We start from the raw sequence: 18,295 nt of genomic DNA, 5'->3' as shown, positions 1-18,295 counted from the left end.
CTCTCCACTCACCCTACCTCCCCTCTCCCCTCTTCTCTTTATTCAACTGTCTTGAACTCTCCACAATTCTCAGAGTTCAAACATAGAGGCTCAATCATTCACTAAAAGACAGGACCAGGTTTGCTGTTAAGGGTGGGGAGTAGATTTTCTACTCTCTTGGTTTTCTGTTGCTTTTTATCAACATATAGTATATTACCCTCTCCTATTCTGTTTACATGACACTTATTTGTGAAACTTTCAAAATAAATCTTTCATACTTAAATCCACCAGTTATATATTTAAGGATGATCAAAGCCAAAAGAGTAAAAGAAAGTTCCCTTTTGTTTCATAACTCACTCATCAGACATCTTTTCCTTGTCCTTGTTCCTTACCATCAATCATTCCCAAGTGGGTATTTCATCTTCTTATGCTAAAATTAAGTACATAGAACACAAAGAAGGAACGTGACAAATACATGAGGGAATACATCTGCTTCTCTCTTTAAGTCTTAGACTGACTTTCCTCAAATCAACCAAAATCTGCTGCTCTTTTCATACTTCTTAAGCCCCTGCTCCTCTCTTTTTATTTTATCTTATAGTTTTGAATCTTTCCTAATTTAAATGGAATGGAGTTTCTGACATTGTATTTGGGTTATTGAGAGGGAATTGAAGCAGTGTATGGTCTGATATTTGTCATATCTGTAACACCTCTGCTCTCCACTCTTGGGTCTTGCTCACTGGAATATGTTCTTAGTCTATAAGGCTGTGTTCTCTGCTTTGTTCTATTCTGCTTCCAAGTCAAAGATCTCCCTTTCTGTAACTTTTAGGTAGAAAATTCATTTTTTCCTGAGTCTTTCTCTTTAATTGCTGATAATACACACAATTGTAAACACTGAAATTTTTCTTTAATTTGACGATTCACTGTTTTACAGACAATGGTTGTTCAGATGGCTGAAAACTGATTGATTGGAGATGAAGGGTTTTGTTCCCTATGATCTATGTCTTAATGAAAGATCCTGGACAAACCAATTAATTTCAAATAATACCAGTCATGAAGGAAGAAACACTGAGTAGTGCCTCTTTATTTTGATGAACAGCATTCCCCTGACACTGTGGGAAAACAGGTGAAAATCTACTGCTCTTAACCCCTTCTGCCTTCTGTCAACCCATGTGTTCTCAGATGACACTGTTTCCAAAGTCAGCTGTGAAAAGATGCCTCAGCTAGTCTTTTCTGAACTTAAAATTGATTTCCTTGTTTAATGGCTGTAGTTTTACTTATTAAGAAGATATAAAATTGTCAGTTTGCTCTGTCAATGACAGTTGCTGACTTAGGCAATAGATAGAAATATAAATCCCTTCCTGTGTTAATGAATTAATTAGTAGAAAAGTTACTTGAAACAACATATGGAAAAAAAAGTACTAGACATTTAAATATTGAAGCAGTATTTCCTATACTGAGTTTGAGGAACACCAATGCCAGTATATGTTTAGTTGAAAAATGGTGGCTTCAGTGGCCAAATGCTTTAGGGAAAAAAAACATATTTCTTTCCTTTAGGGCTTCTCTGAGCTCATAATATGATAATGTGCACTATGAACTCCCAAGGTTTGTTATTAAACAGCAGTTCCTCTACTGTTTTAACTGCAGAGAGCTCCTTCTAACTCACATGGGAACTGGTGTTCTTCAGTTCAGTTCAGTTGCTCAGCTGTGTCTGACTCTTTGTGACACCATGGACTGCAGCACGCCAGCCTCCCTGTCCATCAAACTCCCGCAGTTGACTCAAACTCATGCCCATTGAATCAGTGATGCCATCCAACCATCTCATCCTCTGTTCTCCCCTTCTCCTCCTGACTTCAGTCTTTTGCAGCATTAGGGTCTTTTCCAATGAGTCAGTTCTTGGCATCAGGTGGCCAAAGTATTGGAGCTTCAGCTTCAGCATCAGTCCTTCCAATGAATATTCAGGACTAATTTCCCTTAGGATGGACTGGTTGGATTCCTTGCAGTCCAAGGGACTCTCAAGAGTCTTCTCCAACACCACAGTTCAAAAGCTTCAATTCTTCGGGGCTCAGCTTTTTTATAGTACAACTCTTACATCCATACATGACTACTGGAAAAACCATAGCCTTGACTAGACAGACCTTTGTTGGCAAAGTAATGTCTCTGCTTTTTAATATGCTGTCTAGGTTGGTCATAACTTTTCTTCCAAGGAGTAAGCGTCTTTTAATTTCATGGCTGCACTCACCATCTGCAGTGATTTAGGAGCCCTCCAAAATAGTCAGCCACTGTTTCCACTGTTTCTCCATCTATTTGCCATGAAGTGATGAGACTGGATGCCATGATCTTAGTTTTCTGCATGTTGAGCTTTAAGACAACTTTTTCACTCTCCTCTTTCACTTTCATTAAGAGACTCTTTAGTTCTTCACTTTCTGCCATAAGGGTGGTGTCATCTGCATATCTGAGGTTATTGATATTTCTCCCACCAATCTTGATTCCAGCTTGTGCTTCTTCCAGCCCAGCATTTCTCATGATGTACTCTGCATATAAGTTAAATAAGCACAGTGACAATATATAGCCTTGACATACTCCTTTTCATATTTGGAACCAGTCTGTTGTTCCATGTCCAGTTCTAACTGTTGCTTCCTGACCTGCATATAGGTTTCTCAAGAGGCAGATCAGGTGGTCTGATATTCCCATCTCTTTCAGAATTTTCCACAGTTTATTGTGATCCACACAGTCAAAGGCTTTGGCATAGTCAATAAAGCAGAAGTAGATGTTTTTTTCTGGAACTTTCTTGCTTTTTTGATGATCCAGTGGATGTTGGCAATTTGATCTCTCTGTTCTTAGAGACTGTAAAGTAAATGGGATATTAAAGAAAATGGAATATTAAGGCCAGTTTTTCCTCTTTAAAAATGTAAATATCCTTTAACCCCCATCACAGCAGGTCTGAGAGCTCTGAAGCATGATGGTAGGGTCATGTTAATAAACCAGATTCATTTACCCAAAATGCAGCAAGCCAAAAGCTGAGATGTCAAATCTGCAGCAGAGAAAGCGTTTTTTCACAAGATAGCCAAGCAAGGAGATGGGAGAACCAATCTCAGATCTGCCTGCCAGAAGGCGAGAGGTTTGGAATATTTCTAGAGTAAAGAAGCAGGTTGGCTTGAAGTATGGGGAAAGCTGACTGGACCCTATAGACTCCTCTGACCACGGGATTCTCCTGGCAAGAATCCTGGAATGGGTTGCCATTTCCTCCTCCAGGGAATCTTCCCAACCCATTGAACCCATGTCTCATAATGTTTAGTGCACTGGCAGGGTAGGTCTAGACATGAGATTCAAGAAGTGTGGTATTGATTCTTTCCATTAGTAACCAGATGGAATTTCAATGCCAGGTATGAGAATATTATTTTTATAATAATACATAATATAGTTTAATTAAAATTTCAAAAAATGAAATGCAAAATTTGGGGCTTTATTTAAATAACTTTGTAAAATTTTAATATGAATTGATTATAATTTTATTTTGCCTTTTGATGCCAATAGATAATTTTGAATCCTTTAAGAAAAACACTTTTAGAAACAGAATAATCTTTTCTATTTTTCCATTTAAATATTTTATAAAAACATCTAAAAATTTTATACATTTTGTACACGTGACATTTTAAAATCCTTTATACAGTTCTGTATACAATTATGGTTGTATACAACATAAGTTGTATGAAAGTTTCAATTATAATAGTATGATAGGTAGCTTTGTTGATATGAAACAAAATATAAATTTTACAAAATGAATATAAACTAATACTGTTGGACCATCAACAGAACACTCAGACATGAGCAATAATAAATTCAGGTGTCTTTGGTGTGTCATTTTTCACTCTTATAACAAGCATAGATTTATACATATATAAAAATTAATTACATAATCCATATGTGTATTAACTTATATAATTTATTTATATTGATATATTTTTTGTTCTGTCACTAAGAATGTGTATTTGTCCATGTAGGAGGATAAAGGGCATTCTATTCAACAGTGTAAAAGCTTGATTTGTATGTGTGCTAAGTCACTTCAGTCATGTCTGACTCTTTGCAACCCTATGGACTGCAGCTTGCCAGGCTTATCTATCCATGGGATTTCCCAGGCAAGAATACCAGAGTGGGGTGCCATTTCCTCCTCCAGGGGATCTTCCCAACCCAGAGATTGAATCCATGTCTCATTATGTTTTCTGCATGGGCAGGCAAGTTCTTTACCACTAGTGCCACCTGGAAAGCCCATATTTAAACATGTAGCCATGATACATGAACTTCCATTTGTACTCCTGCCCTGCATGGCACAAATCAATGGTGGTCTTTGCTACTATGACTCCTGGAAGTTTGCTGGCATTATAAGGAACATCTTGTAATGAAATACCAGTTTATCTGCCAAGCAGGAAGCACATCTTCCCACCAAAGGCTCTTGAATCCTTCTGTCCACCTATTCCCCACCATGTACAGAATGAACAGCTAATCACTGGCTCATGCAACCACTATTATAACCACTGGGATAAAACTTTGATTATGCTGAGCTCATTTCTTAGAGTGATAGGCTCATGGATTGTTTTCCAGAAATCATAAGAAAAAAATAACTGTCAGTAATTAGCAGTCAGGACCTTGGGGCATAAAATAGAAATTCTGGCCAGATGAGAAGAGAACAAGCAATATGGACATACAGTACAAGGATTCAGGAGGGGTCAGAACCTGTCCTTCAGCCTCCTTTATGAGACAGAATTGAGTACTTGTGTCCAAAATTAGTGTTGGACTTTCACAGCTCTGCAAAAGTAAGGTGTGTTGTGTATCTTATTACATAGTGTAGATTTCTTCCTATCTGTTATAATTATATCAAATTATTATAATTATGGTTCTGGTATCTAAGATGAGGAATCTAAGAGAAGGAGCCCCTGTGATGGAATATTGCCTTAAAATGGCTTTTATTTTTACCTTTTTCCAATATAAATTGTTAGACTGATTCAATGATTTTTTCTCAGTTTATTCTCCTATAAGTAAAGGAATTCAGTCTTTTAAAAAAAGTAGCTAATTATTATTTTAGATAAGATTTATTTGTATACTAATCATATTCAGTTTAGTAAAGTCAGATTTGACCTCCAACTGAGAAGTGAGGGCTACATTATAAATCTTACAATACTCCTATACTGTATGATTTTAGCTGTGTTTAATATTTATTTCTCTTCCAGTTTTATTGAAATATAATTGGCATACTGCATTGTATAAGTTTAAAGTGTATAGCATAATGATTTAACTTACATACATCCTAAAATGATTACTACAATACATTTAATGAACGTCTATTATCTCATATAGGTACCAAATAAAAAGAAAAAAAAAGCTATTTTTTTGTGATTAAAATTCTCAGGATTTACTCTTAACATTCATATACAATGTTTCAGTATTAATTACATTAATTGTGTTGCATATTATGTCCCTAGAATGTAATTAGGGCTTCTCTGATGGTTCAACTGGTAAAGAATCCACCTGCAATGTGGGAGACCTGGGTTCGGTCCCTGGGTTGGGGAGATCCCCTGGAGAAGGAAATAGCTACCCACACCAATATTTTGGCCTGGAGAATTCCATGGACTGTATACTCCATGGGGTGGCAAAGAGTCAGACACGACTGAGCGACTTTCAGAGTGTATTTATAACTAGAAGTTTGTACCTCTGATCACCTTTGATACCATACAAATATATTACATAATTATTGACTATATTTCCTACACTAGACATTTCATGCCCATGATATTTATTTTTCTACTGGTATTTTTGCCTCTCAATTTTGTTTACTTATTTCACTCATCCTCCCATGACCCCTTCCCTCCGGCCATCACCTGTCCATTCTCTTTGTATAAAAGTCTGTTTCTGTTTTGTTATTTTTGTTCATTTGCTATATTTATTAGATTCCACATGTAAATGAAATCATAGAATATTTCAGTGTCACAAATAGCAAGATTTTATTTTTTTTTATGACTGAGTAATACCTCATTGTATTTACATATATGTATTACGTCTTCTACATCCATTCATTTATCAGTGGGTACTCTTATATCTTGGCTATTGTGAATAATGCTGCCATAAGCATATGGGTGCATGTATCTTTTTAAATTAGTGCTTTTGTTTTATTCAGAAAAATACCCAGGAGTAGAATTGCTATTCTCCATACTGTTTAACATAGTGCTTGCACCAAATTATAGTCCTACCAAAAGTGCATGTGGGTTCCCTTTCTTCCACATCCTTGCCAATGCTTGTTTTTCATTGTTTTTTTTTTTCTTTTTTTTTTCCTGAAAAGTATGAGGTGATGAGGTGATATCTCATTGTGTTTTGATTTGCATTTCCCTGATGATTAGCACAGAGAAGGAAATAGCACCCCACTCCAGTACTCTGGCCTGGAAAATCCCATGGATGGAGGAGTCTGGAGGGCTGCAGTCCATGGGGTCGCTAAGGGTCAGACACGACTGAGCAACTTCACTTTCACTTTTCACTCTCATGCATTGGAGAAGGAAATGGCAACCCACTCCAGTGTTCTTGCCTGGAGAATCTCAGGGACAGGGGAGCCTGGTGGGCTGCCGTCTATGGGGTCGCACAGAGTCGGACAGGACTGAAGTTACTTAGCAGATGATTAGCAGTATTCAGCATCTTTTAACATGTCTTTTGGTCATCTATATGTCTTTTTTGAATAAATGTCTATTCATGTCCTCTGCCCAGTTTTTAATCATTTTTTGATGTATGAGTTCTTTGTATAATTTGGATATTAACCCTGTATGCTACTGCTACTGCTAATTCTATGGGCTGCCATCTATGAGGTCGCACAGAGTCGGACACGACTGAAGTGACTTAGCAGTAGCAGAAGCATACAGGGTTAATATCCAAATTATACAAAGAACTCATACATCAAAAAATGATTAAAAACTGGGCAGAGGACCTGAATAGACATTTATTCAAAAAAGACATATAGATGACCAAAAGACATGTTAAAAGATGCCAAATACTGCTAATCATCTGCTAAGTAACTTCAGTCCTGTCTGACTCTGTGCGACCCCATAGACGGCAGCCCACCAGGCTCCCCTGTCCCTGGGATTCTCCAGGCAAGAACACTGGAGTGGGTTGCCATTTCCTTCTCCAATGCATGAGAGTGAAAAGTGAAAGTGAAGTCGCTCAGTCGTGTCCGACCCTCAGCGACCCCATGGACTGCAGCCTTCCAGGCTCCTCCATCCATGGGATTTTCCAGGCAAGAGTACTGGAGTGGGGTGCCATTGCCTTCTCCGATTAACCCTGTATAAAATATGCAAAACATATTTGCAAATATGTTCTCCCATTCACTAGGGAACCTTTTAGTTTTATTGATAGTTTCCTTTGCTATGGAAAAGCTTTTTAATTTAATGTAGCCCCATTTGTTTATTTTGCTTTTTTTATCCTCACCTGAGGTGACATATCAAAAAATGTATTGCAGAATCTATCCTTTTTTAAAGTAAAATTGACATGCATGAAATTGATGGATTTTAAAAGATGAGTTTATGAATGTATATACTCACCAAACTTTTTACCAAGATATATATATAATGTGTGTGTGTGTGCGTGTATGTATATATATATATATTAGTGCTTAGCCCTCACATTGTTTGTGGAATGGCTAACTGACTTAGCAGGATGAGATAGATGATCCAGGTTCACTTAGAAAGAAAGTGTAGGGACTCAGATGTTGTCAGAACTCAGATGTGTAATTCAGTGTTTCTGATTCCAAAGCATGACCAGTTAACTTTTGACAGATGGAAGCTCATTTAAAATCTATTTCATGGACCTTTGAACTTCAGTCATCACCAAGGTTCTTAGAAGTTCTCAGACACTACAAAGTAGTATCTAGACTCTAGATCAATACCTATTTTTCTCTGACAGAGAAGGGAGGTATTTCTTCAGTCTGTTTATTGCTTCATTATTCAATGTGGTGGTTAAATCTACTTTATTTCACGATCTTCTAAAAAAATGCCCAAAGAAATATTTTATTCACATCTAATACTTGGATAATGGGACTGTAATTTTGTAATGTTTATAGGTTGGGAAGGCAAAAAAGTAAACTACAGTAAACTACTTCCTCCTCTTTTTAAAAGATTGCATTCCTGTCTAAGCTTCCTTATATGTCCCTATAGGGCATTTTTGAAACTACATGATGTACATTATATTTATAAGGTTATTTAGGCTTTAGAGGAAATAAAGAAATAAAGCTGCTTTCAGACGGGATTCAACAAACAACACCAAATTCTACTGAGACCAATTATTCCTGATACATAGAGTAATGATATAATTTAATAAGACATAGCTATCCATATTTATTTGCAATAGCTCCAGGATTTCTATTGAATAGCTGTCTGTTCTTTTATTACCCTTTTCTATCCATTTAAACTGCCTTTGATCACATGCAAAATTAGAGAGTAATCGATTGTTTGGGCAAGAAATGGGGAGTGAAGATATGGACTGGAAATAGATTTTTTCCCCCATATTTACAATAGTTTTCCCTTCTAAGGTCTAGTGGGCTGGAGAAACCTTGAGTCTTTATTTTGAATCTCTATTATTTTGAGTGTCATATAGTTAAGCCTTAGATTTCTATTTCCAATGGAAACAATAGCCACCAAAGTCCTCAATATTAATAGAAGCATCAAGGTCATCTAGTTTATAAGTTCATCAGGAACACTAGGAACACAGGAACATCAGTTAGAATTACTAGGTTCTATGTTATATGAAAGAAAAGCTCTCCAGGTAATTTTGATTTTGATCCCTGGTTACAAACCATTGATGGAGTCCAATTTCTCATTTGATGTTTGAATCATCCAAATGGTTATTCAATAGCAGGGACATTTTCATGTCCAGAGAATGTCCTTTCCTTCTTTAGACAGCTGTGATTGTTAGAAAGTCCTTCCTTAGGTATAGTTGAACTCTGCCTCTCTTCAGCTTAGTCCATTTATCTGGTTATCTGGTCTGCCAAGGATACCACAGAAAGAGAAATCTCACATTTTTAGAGTTGATATCCAGATCTGCATTCATGGTCTTATGTATCAACTGATCATTTAACAGAACTATTGTTTCCTTACTCTCATTTTAAACACAAACAAAAGCAAATAAGAATGTTAATCAGGAGTAGATGCTATCGTGAAAGGGGCCATAAACCCAGAATAACATCTGGTATTGAAAGAGTCTGTGGTAAGAAAAGACATGGGAAGTTTATGGTAAGCCCCTATCAATAAGAGTCAGACTGTAAACTGCTTGCTCAGGTTCGAGAGCACGGTCTTGTGATATGTTCTAGAAAATCACACACATTTTCACTAACAGTACCTGGCATGGTACTAGGCTCTGGTAGAGTTGGAGCCTTTGAGCATGGGACACCAAGGGAAATGTGGTCAGAAATATTCACCATGAATTTGGTTTTGTCAGATTATTTCAAAAGGTCCAATGAACCCAGGATCAATTCATGGTAAAATGAAATTGATATGTACAGCACTGAACAAGAAAACATTTGATTATCAGTAAAAGATACAGGATTTGAATATAAGAGCTCTGCTTCTTCTCTTTATCATGACTGTATCATGCTGATGGTCAACTTGATTAGAAACTAGCTGAGGTACCAAGCACTCTATGATGCAGGTAGATTTTTGGTTAGGAATTTGCCCTGTTTGTTAGACTATCCCCAGATGAAATACTATAGGACTTTCCTATGGGACAACCCTGTGTTTTCTACAAGTGAGCTGTCCTTTCCTGCCTGAAGGTTTTAGGTATAGTTGTTAGTGTACTCTTTTCCAAAATCCTCAGAGGTGGTTAGCTCAAGGATATTCAAAGGATCACAGATTAAGAGTATATTCCAGATTTTATTAAATGTAGTTCGTTCACTTATTGATGTGACAGATAGCCTATTTAATCTATTGTTGAGATAATTGTAGCCTTTGAAATAGTATCGTTAACTCTTTGTAGAAATAAACTCTATGATTATGGAGAAATAATTCTTTTATGTTATCCATTATATCTATTCATCACTAGTTTAATTCATATATATCAATGAGTAAGATTGGTCTATCACAGGGTGCCAAACTACAGACTCAAACAAAATCCAGCACATAGCCTGGTTTGTATGGCCCACAAAACAAAGGATCGATTTCACATACCTAGAGAGTGGTAAAAATGAAAGAATATTCAATAGACACTGTATGTGGCCTACAAAACCTAAAATTAAAGGTATTAAATAGATGCAGGTCATTCATTATTATTGCTTCAATCTAACAAATTTAATAAGATCTATTTTAAGATAATGTATGTACAATGTCAGTCCCTTTAATTTATTATTCAATCCTCACCACTTTGCTACCTACCCCTTCCAACTGCATCTTCTCACTTCTATCACCTGCAGTTAAAATTGGGTGAGTGTCAAAATGGATTAAAGACCTACATGTAATACCAGAAATTATAAAACTCCTAAAGGAAAACATACGCAGAACACCTGATGACATAAATTAAAGCAAGATCTTCTATGACCCACCTCCTATAGTAACGGAAGTAAACAGAGCAGGACCTAATTAAACTTAAAAGCTTTTGCACAGCAAAGGAAACTACAAACAAGGTGAAAAGACAACCCTCAGGATGGGAGAAGATAATAGCAAAGAAAACAACTGACAAAGAATTAATTTCTAAAATACACAAGCAGTTCATACAATTCAATATCAGAAAACCAAACAACTCAACCAAAAAGTGGGAAAAAGACCTAAACAGACATTTCTCCAAAGAAGACATGCAGATGGCTAACAAACACATGAAAAGATGCTCAACATTGCTCACTATTAGAGAAATGCAAATCAAAACTATAATGAGATACCACCTCACACCGGTCAGAATGCCCCTTATCAAAAAGTCTAAAATAAATAAATGCTGGAGAGGGTTTGGAGAAAAGGGAACCCTCTTGCATTACTGGTGGGAATGTAAATTGATACAGTCACTATGGAAAACAGTATGGAGATTCCTTTAAAAACTAGGAATAAAACTACCATATGACCCAGCAATCCCACTAGTAGGCATATACCCTGAGGAAACCAAAATTGAAAAAGACACATGTACCAAATGTTCATTGGAGAACTGTTTAAAATAGCTAGAACATGGAAGCAACCTAGATGTCCATCAACGGATGAATGGATAAAAAAGCTGTGGTACACATACAATGGAGTACTACTCAGCCATAAAAGGAATGCATTTGAGTCAGTTCTAATGAGGTGGATAAACCAAGAGTCTTTTATACAGAGTGAAGAAAATCAGAAAGAGAAATATAAATATCATACACTGACGCATATATATGGAATCCAGACAGATGGTACTGATGAATTTATTTTCAGGGCAGCAATGGAGAAACAGACATAGAAAACAGACCTAAGGACATGGTGGGAGAGGAGGAGGGAGAAGGTGAGATGTATGGAGAGAGTAACATGGAAATTTACAATTCCATATGTAAAGTAGATAGCCAGCAGGAATTTGCTGTATGACTCAGGGAATTCAAACAGGGACTCTGTGACAATCTAGAAGGGTGAGGTGGGGAGGGAGATGGGAGGGAGGTTCAGGAGTGAGGAGACATAGGTGTACCTATGGCTGATTCTTGTTGATGTATGACAGAAAACCACAAAATTCTGCAAAGCAAATATCCTTCGATTAAAAAATAAAGTGGCAAAAAATTGGGTGAGTGTCACCTCATCTCTGAATTATGAAGTAGCTGCTACATTTGAGGTGGCAGTGCACACTTCTCACTGTCCTGACGTTGTGTTTCTATTCAAGTTTTTTCTATCTACTCTTTCCCCCACCATCTTTTTAATGCAATTAATAAGTAGCTAGTTTCCATTTCCTTCATCATGCTTTCTGTATTGCTCCAATTTAACAATGATCACTTTCTCCACTCCTCTGAAACCTTACACCATCACTGAAACTTCCTGTCTTGGTCATTTTACACATCTCTTCTCTGGTAGGATTTGGGTCCCTTGAATGTAAGATCTAATTATTTTGTAGATCATTGTACCATACCTGAAATAGCTCCATGCAAACGGTGCTATCTGCCTGACTATAGTTTTGGCAGGGCCTTTGTAATCTGGGAGTAAACCTATTCCATGGGAAATGTACTTTTAGTTTTACTTACTTATATTTAAAATTTTACTTATCTTTTGAAAACCACTATTATACTGGAATTGTTCTCCTGTCTTTAGTATTTTACTACACCTGAAGCATTCTGTATGACCAGAAATTTTCTTAGTGATAGTAAATTTCTTTCATTCTTTCTTTGTGGTAACCTTGGGTAATATATAATCTGAATAGGACTCTGATTGGAATTTAATTTTTTATGAGTTGTAAACTCTCAGGGATAAAAACTAATAAACCAGTGAGTTTTGTGTGAGGGGTAATAGTTTATTTGTATTCTCTCTTATATTTTTTCATTTTTTTTTCTATCAAGAGTTTCTTTTCTAGAACACTGGAATTATTATTATGATATATTTCAGTTCTATATTCCTACCTACTCTTTCCATTAAATCATTTTAAATCCAGATCTATGAAGGGAGGAAAAGCATTAGCTCCTACACTGGAACATTCTCTTGAGGTAATAACTTTGTTTGAAGTTTAGCGAGTTTGAGAGTTATTAACCTTAAAACTCTATTTTATGAGGCTCTTGTATTTTTTCAGTTTAGTTGAATAACAATAGCTTTCAATAGAACTCTTCAGGATAATGAATAATATCATTTCAAGTTGATACTGTCTGCTGATTTATTCTTGTCACTAGCATCTACTAAAGGAGAGACACTTTGCAAATGTTAGGAAATTAACAGTGACATGTCTACATGGTATAAAACAGTGTAATCAATTCAGAGTAAAAACCAAGGGAAAACATTTTTTATCCTTTCCTTCTTCCTCACGTACATACTTCCAACTTTCTTTTGCTCCTTACATATCCAACATTTTATGGGAAGTTGGCCTTCGAAGAAATATAGCATCCTGAAACTGTTTAATTCACACTGCAACTGAAATACCTGAATTGTAGAGATCTGATTTCAAATATTGTCTCTGGAAGTGTTAGGTAATTAGAATAGGAAAAAGGAGTCCAAAATAGTGGTTGCTAAAAGACAAAGAAAAGAAAAGCTTGAGAAAATGGAATAAAGGAAGGTCCGAGGACCAGAGTGAGAACCTCAGGTGAAACAAACAGCCCTCCTAGCTAGCCCAATTTACATAGGGCAGGCTCACGGGGAGAAGAAAAAACATAAAAAGAAGAGCCAAAATTGAGCCACTCACCTCTTTTGTGTCGGCCCGCTCTCATGTCTCGAGGATGTATTTTCCTTTGCTTGTCAAATAAAACTGAGCTGTAACCCAGCTGTAACACTGTCCCACCATTGAAACTGAGCTGGAACAGCTATAACACGGGTTTGCCATTTCAAGTTTTTTCTGGGGCAAGACAGAACTGAGGAAATTACACACTCCCCCGACAAAAGCATCACCAAGTCCTTTTCTCTGACTTTAGGTAGAAAATAACTAAACATCCAATTTGTTTTAAAGTTGACTTTATTGGTTAGTTCAATTTTTCAGCTTTATTGTGATATAATTGACATATACCATTGTTTAAGGTGGACAACGTGACAATTTGATATACATGTATACTGCAAACTATCACAATAATATTACAGCCTCAATTACCTCACATAGTTGCTTTTTTGTTAAAAAAAAAAAATGTGGTGAAAACTTTTATGATCTAGTCTCTTAGCAACTTTCAAATACACAGTATGGACAGGCTTCCAAGTTTCCTCTGGTGATCCCTGTGTGGTGAAACCTTGGAGAATCTTACAGGAAACTTTCCACAGTGTTAAGGAAGCTGAATGTCACTTTCGGTTCTCCTGTTTCCCTCAGGAGAAACCATAAACCCAGTGAGGCCCTCTTGGTTGGGGTGCTGTGCTGTTCTGGTGGAGGGGCAATGAGGGCCAAGGAGAAGCACCCCCTTGTACCCTTCTGATATGATCCTCCAGCTATGTTGCCCATGGGATGCTTCAGCCTTACCCCTGGGCTCTGGGATTTTCATAGTGATGACTGTCTATGGATAGTTGGTATTTGCTGCTCTTGTGAGGAATGCTGAGGTTAGAATGACCTATGTCATCATATTGATGATGCTACTGCTCTTTTAACTGGTAATTTAAATAGCCCCTTCAAGTAATGCTCAGGTCTTCAAAAAAGAAAGCAAACCTAAAAGTCCCAGATTTCCCGTCTTCTACCTCTCTTCTTGGATATTCTCTAAGGAAGATGTGTGCATGTGGGAGGGGATATGGGTAGTAATAAGGATTTATGCAACTGTGTGTGTTAGTTGCTCAGTCATGTCTGACTCTTTGTGACCCCATGGTCTGTAGCCTGCCAGGCTCCTCTGTCCGTGGGATCCACCAGGAAAGAATACCAGGGTACATAGCCATTCCCTTCGCCAGGGGATTTTTGCAACAATAGGGATCGAATCTGTGCCTCCTGCATTGCAGGCAGATTCTTTACCATCTGAGTCACCAGGGAAGCCCCATGGATGTATGCAAGCTGTGATAAAAAGGAGATTTAAGACATTCACTTATTTGTTTTACTGACCTCTCTGATCTTGAGGGCAGTTTCTTCTGTCCATGTGGTGACTACTACCCTGTTGCTTCACCAGATTCGGTGATCTGGATTCTGTCTACTTGCTATGGCCTGGTAGTATCCCCTGGATCATCTGGCCTCTTTGTATTCCCCACAGCACTATAGGCCTTGCAAAAATCCTAGTATGACTTGAATTCCAGATGATTTGCTGTACTTCCTTCCCTAGGGAGGCACCTGTGTGGAAACTCCTCAATCAGTCTCAACATTCCTTCTGAGGCTGTCTATCCTGCTGAGGTAAAACCACTGAACCAGGGCTGACTTAAGGTTACCTTGGGGTGGCAGTAGCCCAAATATGTGTAGGGCAGCCAGCAAACCAGCTTCCTCCTTTACTCACAAACAGAACCATCTCCCTCTACCTCTCTCTGATGTATTTCCCATACCTCCTCTTTCTCTAGGTGGAAGTTCCAAGAGGGAAAATAGAAATAATTACTTGCTTTCTCCCTTCTGTCTCCCCTTCCTTTGCTCTTTTCTGTACTAGAAATACAGTGGTCTCTACTCACCCTCCTTATTCCACATAATGCTGCTGCTGCTGCTGCTGCTGCTAAGTCACTTCAGTCATGTCCGGCTCTGTGAGACCCCATAGACAGCAGCCCACCAGGCTTCTGCGTCCCTAGGATTGATTCTCCAGGCAAGAACACTGGAGTGGGTTGCCATTTCCTTCTCCAATGCATGAAAGTGAAAAGTGAAAGTCAAGTCACTCAGTCGTGTCTGACTCTTCGCGACCACATGGACTGCAGCCTACCAAGCTCCTCCGTCCATAGGATTTTCCAGGCAAGAGTACTGGAGTGGGGTGCTATTGCCTTCTCCACTCCACATAATATTCCTCTCTAAATATGAAGAGGAATATTCTCTACGTTATAAGAGCACTTTATGATCTGAATAATTCATGCCTACTTGCTGTTATAATGAATTGAGATGCTTGGTGAAAGGATAAAGAAATTTAGAATATTCTTTCTGTAACAGTAATTTTATATACCAAATACTGAATATAATATTCTTTCACTTTGTTTCCTCCATGATAAGATCCAGTCTTCCCTCAAGCAAATGGATATCTCCAATGGTATAAAAAAGTCAAGAGAGAAAATAACATTAAAACTTTATATAATATTCCTCCTCTAACAGAGCAAATAGTTGTGTGCAGTGAGTTACGGAGCTTACCATCTACTTCTGGTTTAGACAGATAACTGGCTTGAATTTTTCACTTTTAAACTATCTGGGACAATTTGGGAAAATGATACAGAAATTTGGATTTTTTTCAAGAACCTGTTTTAATACTTAAATTACTCTATTTAGACAAAAAAATTTTCTATGATTTTACAGTTTTACTCAAGATTTTATTTTTATTTATTATACAATATTAAAATAGAAGACTGTCTACATAAAATGTGGTAATTACTGAGTTTTCCTTGACTTGCTTAAATCCAGATACGTGGTTTAACTATGATTTTTACTTTATGAGCTCTAAAAATTCTCCATGTGACTCTTCTATTTTGTATTGTCTCTACGCTAAGTCCTTCCACAGCACACCACTGACTAGGGGCATGAGGAGTAGTATAGCAGTACAATAGCTTCCGAAAGTCATTTCAGAACCGATCTAGAGGAGACAGATAATCTTTACATACTACAGGAAGTTCCAGTGCCTCTGTATTAAGAGATACTAAATATAAATACAAAATACTAAATATATCATTTGATCCTTGTAATTCATATAGAAAAATAATTCCTTTTTACATCTCATATATAAAAGGTTTTCAGTAAATGCCCACTGTTCCCGTGTTCACTGATTTTCCATTTGTTAACTGTTTATCATTTTGCATTAGGAGATAATTAAATAATGACTGGTTACTGGAGGTCTGAAATGTCTACTGAATTTTCCATTTTGTTCACCATATTCTTTTCTTAAATTTATCATGAAAGTCTTCAGTAACAATTTTTTTTTTTTTTAGGTGTTTTGATAGAATCAATGATAGGGATATACTGAGTGATTACCTCAAAATTATTCAGAGCTTTACATTTCGATTTATCTTTTCATTATAATAAAGAGAGGATATACTTGCTTTTTAATCATCTACTCACAAATTTTTATCTAGGTTCACAATTATTAATCATCACTTTACACAAAAATGTCTCTTAAAAGTTACCAATCACGGCAAATGGTGATTGCAGCCATGAAATAAAAAGACGCTTACTCCTTGGAAGGAAAGTTATGACCAACCTAGATAGCATATTCAAAAGCAGAGACATTACTTTGCCAACAAAGGTCTGTCTAGTCAAGGCTATGGTTTTTCCAGTGGTCATGTATGGATGTGAGAGTTAGACTGTGAAGAAGGCTGAGTGCTGAAGAATTGATGCTTTTGAACTGTGGTGTTGGAGAAGACACTTGAGAGTCCCTTGGACTGCAACGAGATCCAACCAGTCCATTCTAAAGGAGATCAGTCCTGGGTGTTCTTTGGAAGGACTGATGCTAAAGCTGAAACTCCAGTACTTTGGCCACCTCATGAGAAGAGTTGACTCATTGGAAAAGACTCTGATGCTGGGAGGGATTGGGGGCAGGAGGAGAAGGGGACGACAGAGGATAAGATGGCTGGATGGCATCACCAGCTTGATGGACGTGAGTTTGAGTGAACTCTGGGAGTTGGTGATGGACAGGGAGGCCTGGCATGCTGCAGTTCATGCGGTCGCAGAGTCAGACACGACTGAGTGACTTCACTTTCACTTTCTTCAACAGTGGGATTAACAGATTAGGAAAGCTGATTAATTTAATGGGGTTCAGGAGAATTTAGAAGGCAGATTGCTTCTTAATTTGGACACGACTGAGCAACTGAACTGAATGACTTCTTCATTAACAAACCCAATTATCTCTTCAAAGTGTCCATCCTCATCCTTCCTCTTCAGCCTGTGACAATGTGGACCATCTTTCTTGACTCTACTCCTTCTATTGCCCTAAACTATTAAGTTTCTTATGACTGTCTTCTACAGTATTTTTGCTAAATAGGCTTGTTACCCTTCCACATGGCATTCTCACCTTGCCCATTAACAATATAGGTATTTTTAAACCTTTCTTCCTTAATATAGTTTTTTATTACTTTTTTTTTTTTTCATTTTTAGTGGCTAATTTCCAAAGATAGACTCCTGAATAGTGGCTAATTTCCAAAGATAGACTCCTGACCCAATGAGCCATACCTCTAGGTGTTCATACACTCTCTCAATCTGTGTTGGACCTCTGACTTACTGGTTACTGATAGAATGTAGTAGAAGAGACACAAATTCTGAGGTGTGGTAATGGATGTTAACTAGACTTACTGTGGAGATAGTTTTGCAATAAAAATAAATATAAAATCATTTTAGTATAATCTGAAACTAATATAATATGTCAATTATATTTCAATTTTAAAAAATGAGAGACTTCCCTGGTGGTCCAGTGGTTAAGAACGCCCTACTTCACTGCAGAGGCACAAGTTCTATCCCTGGTCAAGGAGCTAAGATCCCACATGCCATATGGCATGGCTAAAGAAAAAAATTAAAAAATGAAGCTGCTCAATTACTAGATAAAAGCATGGATTAATTTCTAGGTATAAGGAAAGCTTTCTTATCAATGACTCAAAATCAAGAT

General features: G+C 37.2%; 1 long non-coding RNA gene across 6 annotated transcripts in view; it reads left to right on the top strand.

Moving 5' to 3' along the window:
* Positions 1–18,295, top strand: part of LOC129659300 (uncharacterized) — a 264,145-nt gene that overhangs the window by 67,025 nt on the left and 178,825 nt on the right. Inside the window, exon 4 of one of the 6 annotated variants that reach the window (XR_008717969.1) lies at positions 16,629–16,941. The exons of 4 other annotated variants lie outside the window; for them this stretch is intronic. This is a non-coding gene — a long non-coding RNA (uncharacterized LOC129659300). Of the gene's footprint in view, positions 1–15,160; positions 16,608–16,628; positions 16,942–18,295 lie in introns of those variants that run through there. One more of the 6 variants, XR_008717950.1, reaches the window with a different exon arrangement.

This window comes from Bubalus kerabau, chromosome 1 (genome assembly GCF_029407905.1).
Source record: "Bubalus kerabau isolate K-KA32 ecotype Philippines breed swamp buffalo chromosome 1, PCC_UOA_SB_1v2, whole genome shotgun sequence".
Taxonomy (NCBI): Eukaryota; Metazoa; Chordata; class Mammalia; order Artiodactyla; family Bovidae; genus Bubalus; species Bubalus kerabau.
The sequence above is the reverse complement of the archived record's forward strand: the minus strand, read 5'-3'. Positions and strand labels throughout refer to the sequence as shown.